This window comes from Scyliorhinus torazame, chromosome 10, assembly GCF_047496885.1.
Source record: "Scyliorhinus torazame isolate Kashiwa2021f chromosome 10, sScyTor2.1, whole genome shotgun sequence".
Classification (NCBI taxonomy): domain Eukaryota; kingdom Metazoa; phylum Chordata; class Chondrichthyes; order Carcharhiniformes; family Scyliorhinidae; genus Scyliorhinus; species Scyliorhinus torazame.
The window spans coordinates 104,645,688-104,653,660 of NC_092716.1; the positions used below are offsets into that span (position 1 = coordinate 104,645,688).

The 7,973-nt window shown below is 45.7% G+C and overlaps 1 protein-coding gene across 1 annotated transcript in view; it reads right to left on the reverse strand.

Annotated features, from left to right (window-relative positions):
- kiaa0895l overlaps positions 1–5,308 on the reverse strand; it is a 192,000-nt gene extending 186,692 nt beyond the window's left edge. The window contains exon 1 of the mRNA XM_072518554.1: positions 5,209–5,308. The gene's annotated coding sequence lies outside the window, so the exon portion shown is untranslated. The remainder of the gene's footprint in view (positions 1–5,208) is intronic.
- Between the last annotated feature and the right edge of the window lie 2,665 nt (positions 5,309–7,973).

Here is a 7,973-nt window from a genome sequence, read left to right on the forward strand (position 1 = left end):
GCAAAGATTAGTGGGAGACTAGAGGACTGGGAAATCTTTAGGGGGCAACAGAAAGCTACTTAAAAAGCTATAAAGAAGAGTAAGATAGATTATGAGAGTAAACTTGCTCAGAATATAAAAACAGATAGTAAAAGATTCTACAAATATATAAAACAAAATAGAGTGGCTAAGGTAAATATTGATCCTTTAGAGGATGAGAAGGGAGATTTAATAATGGGAGACGAGGAAATGGCTGAGGAACTGAACAGGTTTTTGGGGTCGGTCTTCACAGTGGAAGACACAAATAACATGCCAGTGACTGATGGAAATGAGGCTATGACAAGTGAGGACCTTGAGAGGATTGTTATCACTAAGGAGGTAGTGATGGGCAAGCTAATGGGGCTAAAGGTAGACAAGTCTCCTGACCCTGATGGAATGCATCCCAGAGTGCTAAAAGAGATGGCTAGGGAAATTGCAAATGCACTAGTGATAATTTACCAAAATTCACTAGACTCTGGGGTGGTCCCGGCAGATTGGAAATTAGCAAACGTGACACCACTGTTTAAAAAAGGAGGTAGGCAGAAAGCGGGTAATTATAGGCCAGTGAGCTTAACTTTGGTAGTAGGGAAGATGCTGGAATCTATCATCAAGGAAGAAATAGCGAGGCATCTGGATGGAAATTGTCCCATTGGGCAGACGCAGCATGGGTTCATAAAGGGCAGGTCGTGCCTAACTAATTTAGTGGAATTTTTTGAGGACATTACCAGTGCGGTAGATAACGGGGACCCAATGGATGTGGTATATCTGGATTTCCAGAAAGTCTTTGACAAGGTGCCACACAAAAGGTTGCTGCATAAGAATAAGATGCATGGCATTAAGGGGAAAGTAGTAGCATGGATAGAGGATTGGTTAATTAATAGAAAGCAAAGAGTGGAGATTAATGGGTGTTATCAGTAGTTGGTGGTGTCCCTCCAGGATCAGTGTTGGGCCCACAATTTACAGAGATGATTTGGAGTTGGGGACCAAGGGCAATGTGTCCAAGTTTGCAGACGACACTAAGATAAGTGGTAAAGCAAAAAGTGCAGAGGATACTGGAAGTCTGCAGAGGGATTTGGATAGGCTAAGTGAATGGGCTAGGGTCTGGCAGATGGAATACAATGTTGACAAATGTGAGGTTATCCATTTTGGTGGGAATAACAGCAAAAGGGATTATTATTTAAATGATAAAATATTAAAACATGCCGCTGTGCAGAGAGACCTGTGTGCTAGTGCATGTGTCGCAAAAGTTGGTTTACAGGTGCAACAGGTGATTAAGAAGGCAAATGGAATTTTGTCCTTCATTGCTAGAGGGATGGAGTTTAAGACTAGGGAGGTTATGCTGCAATTGTATAAGTGTTAGTGAGGCCACACCTGGACTATTGTGTTCAGTTTTGGTCTCCTTACTTGAGAAAGGATGTACTGGCACTGGAGGGTGTGCAGAGGAGATTCACTAGGTTACTCCCAGAGCTGAAGGGGTTGGATTACGAGGAGAGGTTGAGCAGACTGGAACTGTACTCGTTGGAATTTAGAAGGATGAGGGGGGATCTTATACAAACATATAAAATTATGAAGGGAATAGATAGGATAGATGCGGGCAGGTTGTTTCCACTGGTGGGTGAAAGCAGAACCAGGGGGCATAGCCTCAAAATAAGGGAAAGTAGATTTAGGACTGAGTTTAGGAGGAACTTCTTCACCCAAAGGGTTGTGAATCTATGGAATTCCTTGCCCAGTGACGCAGCAGAGGCTCCTTCATTAAATGTTTTTAAGATAAAGGTAGATCGTTTTTTGAAGAATAAAGGGATTAAGGGTTATGGTGTTCGGGCCGGAAAGTGGAGCTGAGTCCACAAAAGATCAGCCATGATCTCATTGAATGGTGGAGCAGGCTCGAGGGGCCAGGTGGCCTACTCCTGCTCCTAGTTCTTATGTTCTTCTGATTGTGCTAGATGTATTCCATTACCTAGTAAGGAGAAGCCCCTCCTAAATTAACAGAACAAAAATCAAAAGAAGATTTTCAAAAGACTGATAACATTTTAACGGGACAAGAAAAGGTAGATACAGGGAAGATGTTACCAATGACGGGTGTGTCCAGAACCAGGTGTGTCCAGATCAAATACTGATCAATCATTTAATGCAGAATAGGCTCTTGAGCTGAATTACATACTCCATTCTCCTTTGTTCTGAACAAACTATAACATAGTTTGAACAATGTCTATGAATATTCTTGGATACATTGTTTTCAGGAAAAGTAACGACATAGGCGACACGGTGGTTAGCACTGCTGCCTTACAGCTCCAGCGACCCAGGTTCAATTCCGGTCTCGGGTGACTGTCTGTGTGGAGTTTGCACTTCCTCCCCGTGTCTGCGTGGGTTTCCTCCGGGTGCTCCGGTTTCCTCCCATAGTCCAAAGATGTGCAGGTTAGGTAGATTGGCCATGCTAAATTGCCCCTCAGTGTCCAAAAGTTAGGTGGGTTTGCAGGATGGTGGACCTAGGTAGAGTGCACTTTCAGAGGGTCAGTGCAGACTTGATGGGCTGAATGGCTGCCTTTTGCACTGTAGAGATTCCATGATTACAGCGCTGGAGAGAGAATATGTCCTGGAGAGGTCAAAGGCTGAATCTATTTGATAAAGCTATGGCACTACTTTTAAAAAAGTGCCTAATTATTTTATTTTTCCAATTAAGGGACAATTAGCGCGGCCAATTCATCTACCTGCACATCCTTGGATTGTGGGGGGGTGAGACCCACGCAGACACGGGGAGAATGTGGAAACTCCGCACAGACAGTGACCCGGGCTGGGATCGGACCCGGGGCTGGGATCGAACCCGGGTCCTCAGCGCCGTGAGGCAGCAATGCTAATCACTGCGCCACCATGCCGCCCCAAGTTATGGCACTACTGAGTGTATTCTATAGGCCACCCACATGATGAGAAAGTTATCGAGGAACAAATTTGCAAGGATGCTAGAGAGGTGCTGAAACTATAGAGTAGTGGTAATGGCAAGCTCTAATTATCTTAATATTGACTGAAATAGTAATTATCCTAATGGAGGCATAGGTTTGGCAGCATGCAATGAGTCGTTGAGATAAGGTCAGTAGTGGTGCTGGAATGTGCACCAGTAAAATGTTTTTGAGAAGATCAAATTTCTTCCAGTTTCTCCCAAAATGTCAGTGCATTGTACTTAGATACGTAGAAGAGAAGATAGGAGCAGGAGGAGGACTTTTGGCTCTTCGAGCCTGCTCCCCCATTCATCACGATCATGGCTGATCATCCAACTCAATCGCCTAATCCTGCTTTCTCCCCATAGCCTTTGATCCCATTCTCCCCAAGTGCTATATCTAGCTGCCTCTTGAATATATTCAATGTTTTAGCATCAACTACTTCCTGTGGTAATGAATTCCACATGCTCACCACTCTTTGGGTGAAGAAATTTCTCCTTATATCTGTCCAAAATGGTTTACCCTGAATCCTCAGACAGTGACCCCTGGTTCTGGACACACCCGTCATTGGTAACATCTTCCCTGTATCTACCTTTTCTTGTCCCGTTAAAATGTTATCAGTCTCGATGAGATCCCCCCTCATTCTTCTGAACTCCAGCGAGAACAATCCCAACCGAGTCAATCTCTCCTCATATGACAGTTCCACCATCCCTGGAATCAGTCTGGTAAACCTTCGCTGCACTCCCTCGAGAGCAAGAACATCCTTCCTCAGAGAAAGAGACCAAAACTGCACACAATACTCCAAGTGTGGCCTCACCAAGGCACTGTACAATTACAGCAACACATCCCTGCTTCTGTACTCGAAACCTCGCGCAATGAAGGCCAAATTACCATTAGCCTTCTTTACCGCCTGCTGCACCTGCATGTTTAACTTCAGCGACTGGTGCACAAGGACACCCAGGTCCTGCTGCACACTCCCCTCTCCCAATTTGCAACCATTCAGGTAGTAATCTGCCTTCCTGTTTTTGCTTCCAAAGTGAATAACTTCACACTTTTCCAAATTATACTGCATCTGCCATTGATTTGCCCATTCGCCCAACCTGTCCAGATCATGCTGTAGGATCCCTGCATCCTCATCACAATTCACCCTCCTACCTAACTTGGTATCATCTGCAAACTTTGAGATGTTACATTTTGTTCCCTCATCCAAATCATTAATATATATTGTGAATAGCTGGGGTCCCAGCACCGATCCCTGTGGCACCCCACTAGTTACTGCCTGCCAATTTGAAAAGGACCCATTCATCCCTACTCTTTGTTTCCTCTCTGCCAACCAGTTTTCTATCCACCTCAATACATTTTTCCCAATCCCATGCGCTTTAATTTTGCACAATAATCGCTGATGCGGGACTTTGTCAAACGCCTTCTGAAAGTCCAAATGTACCACATCGACTGGCTCCACCTTGTCAACTGTACTGGTTACATCTTCAAAGAATTCCAACAAATTTGTCAAGCATGCTTTCCCCTTCATAATTCCATGCTGACTCTGACTGATCCTGCCACTGCTTTCTAAATGTTCCGCTATAAAGTCCTTGATAATGGATTCAAGCATTTTCCCCACTACCAATGTAACCCAGATCTGCTGACCATAGTAGCAGCAGATGAATCGTCGCAGGTCTGGGTGCAGTTGTATTCCAAGTACAAAAAGATGATAAATGTCGACCAGTTTATTACACCTCAAGATAACTCACAGATAGGAAAAAATATATGCTGCAGCTGAGAAGGAAGCATTGGCAGCGGCATGGGGGCCCAAAAAGTTCTCGGACTGTGTGCTGGGATTGCCATTCAAAATTGAAACAGATAGTTAAGTACAGAAATTTGGGAAGACGTTGGAGTGGAGCATAAATGAACTAGTTGGGCCAAGTGACCTGGTTCTGTACTGTGAAGAGCCTGATGTTATCCATGGCTGAAGTTAAGCTGTAAAATAACAATGACTTGGACAAAATTTCGAGGACTGAATCATAATCTAGTGTGGGGTTTGCTGCCTTCAGGAAAATAACTAAACCTCAATGGAGATTGTTGCCTTCAGAAGATGCTGGAAAGGAAAGGCAATGGGATCGAGAACATGAATGGAGGAAAGGAAATTTCAAGGTGAGACATTTCATCACAATTTCCTGTCATTCATTTTTAAACAGAAGGGATAACTGCAAATGCCCTGCTTTGAATGACAGTTATTTTGGAGGAGACTGCACTATACCTGGTGTATTCTTGCAATGTCTCCTGATCTGCAGTCTCTCTGGCACAAAGCTAAGATTCTCCTTGTACTCTCGAATCACATTGAGTCCTGACAGCAGATAGGAGAGTCCCATTGTATAGGAATCACTTCAAATGTACTAGCTGGTGAATGCCATCCCTTTACTGAACTCTGCATCAGTCTGCTTAGTTGAAACTTCCCAACATCACTAATTGTGATGACAAAACTATAGTCATACACCACTGACTGTGCCATCATTATAACTCTGGATGCATGCTATATACAGCTGTTAATGTTGCAATCCTGTCACAGTGAAGGGCATGCTCTAGTTGTAAGTGAGAGCAGTTGTTGCCACTTGGGGAACGGTTAGGACATTATTCTGAAGTATATATAAGAACTGGTTTCCACTTGTGTGGGGAGAAGGAATAAAGAGTCGGTGGCTGTGTTCTCCAGCTTTTGTGAATAAATCTATGTTGAGAAAGACTGTCTTCATATTCCTGCTTTACTCCGCAAATGAGCAGTGGATTATAATGCAACCCTGTGTGAATTATGCATGAGTGTGCAACCCTTCAGCCAGTGCCTCGTTACTACAAAAGATGATTCATATCATTCCATTTCTCAGTTCGCATCATGTAAAACCAAATTAGCCTGTGAGTAAATTAATTGAGGAAAAAACAGACAAGAAAATAAGCGTGGCTGATTTCACTCAGTTAAACATCCATTATACTTCCTTCACTTAAATTCACAATTCATGTATTCAGCATCCATCCTGCTCTCTACATCTTTCCTGTGATAAAATCCAGACTCGTACTGTCTCGAACTTCAACTCAACTGTTACATGATCTCAACCAATGGAACTCCTTGCTTCGTTTGACAACCTGATGATTTGCCTCAAATTCTTCCAACTTCCTTTTGGCCTTAGTGGTATGATGATTCATTGTAATTAGAGTTTCAGCCTAGCTGAAACTTGGTGTTGGGTAAGATTAGAAGCAAGTTGTTTAGCTTTCCAATTGGATAAGATATATTGTGGGCAAGGCTGTGAAGTTAACAAGGAGGCAGGAAGTGATTTTCTTTTATAGTTAACACACGCAAGGATTCTCTTCAGCCCCCAATTTTATATTTTCCTGGGACTAATTTTGTCTTGAAGACACCCCACCTCCCTCAGGCTTTGTGTTTATCTTTTGTACCTCGCTCAGGCAGCTATTGTTTATGGGTGGGCCTGAATAATAGTGACTATTGGTACGGCCAATGCAGCCAAACCTTAGCTGGCATCTTGGCTGGAGTCTCAGGACCCCGATTCGGATGACCACACACCGCCCGAGGAAAATCTCCAATTTGTATCACGACTCACCTCGGTGACCCTGGACCAGTCTCGGCCTGGAACACTCTCGACCGCGACGATGACCCTACTCATCAACGGGCGCAAAACATCCTGCCTGATCGACTCCGGGAGCACAGAGAGCTTCATACACCCCAACACGGTAAGGCGTTGTTCCCTTCCCATACACCCAGTTAACCAAAAAATCTCCCTGACCTCCGGGTCTCACTCTGTAGAGATCAAGGGGTTCTGCATAGCGAACCTCACGGTCCAGGGAAGAGAATGAAAAAATTTCCGACTTTACGTCCTCCCTCACCTCTGCGCTGCCACGCTCCTGGGGTTGGACTTCCAATGCAACCTCCAGAGCTTAACTTGTAAATTCGGCGGCCCTATACACCCCCCTCACTGTCTGCAGCCTCGCGACCCTCAAGGTCGACCCGCCTTCCCTTTTTGCGAACCTCACCCCGGATTGCAAACCCGTCGCCATCAGGAGCAGACGGTACAGTGCCCAGGACCGGACCTTCATTAGGTCAGAAGTCCAGTGGCTACTGAAGGAAGGTGGTATCGAGGCTAGCAACATCCCCTGGAGAGCTCAAGTAGTGGTTGTAAAGACCGGGGAGAAGCACAGGATGGTCATCGATTATAGTCAGACCATCAAGAGGTATACGCAGCTCGATGGATACCCTCTCCCCCCATATCTGATTTGGTCAATCGGATTGCACAATACAAGGTCTTTTCCACGGTGGACTTCAAATCCGCCTACCACCAGCTCCCCATCCGCCCGGACGACCACAAGTACACTGCATTTGAAGCAGATGGGCGGCTCTACCACTTCCTAAGGGTTCCCTTCGGTGTCACAAATTGAGTCTCGGTCTTCCAACGGGAGATGGACCGAATGGTTGACCGGTACGGTTTGCGGGCCACGTTTCCGTACCTCGACAATGTCACCATCTGCAGCCACGACCAGCAGGACCACGACACCAACCTCCGCAAATTCCTCCATACCGCAAAAACCCTTAACTTGACCTACAAAAAGGACAAATGCGTGTTCAGCACCAACCGTCTAGCCATCCTCAACTACGTAGTGCATGATGGAGTCATAGGCCTAGATCCCGAACGCATGGAGTTTCCCCTCCCCCACTGCTCCAAGGCCCTGAAACGCTGCCTGGGATTTTTTTCATATTACGCCCAGTGGGTCCCCAATTATGCGACAAGGCCCGCCCACTAATCCAATCCTGGGTTTTCCCCCTGTCGGCAGAGGCCCGCTAGGCTTTCAGCCGCATAAAGGCGGACATCGCAGAGGCCACGATGCACACAATCGATGAATCCCTTCCCTTCCAAGTCAAGAGCGACGCGCCCAACGTAGCTCTGGCGGCCACCCTCAACCAAGTGGGCAGGCCCGTGGCCTTCTTCTCACGCACCCTCCATGCTTCAGAAATCCGTCATTCCT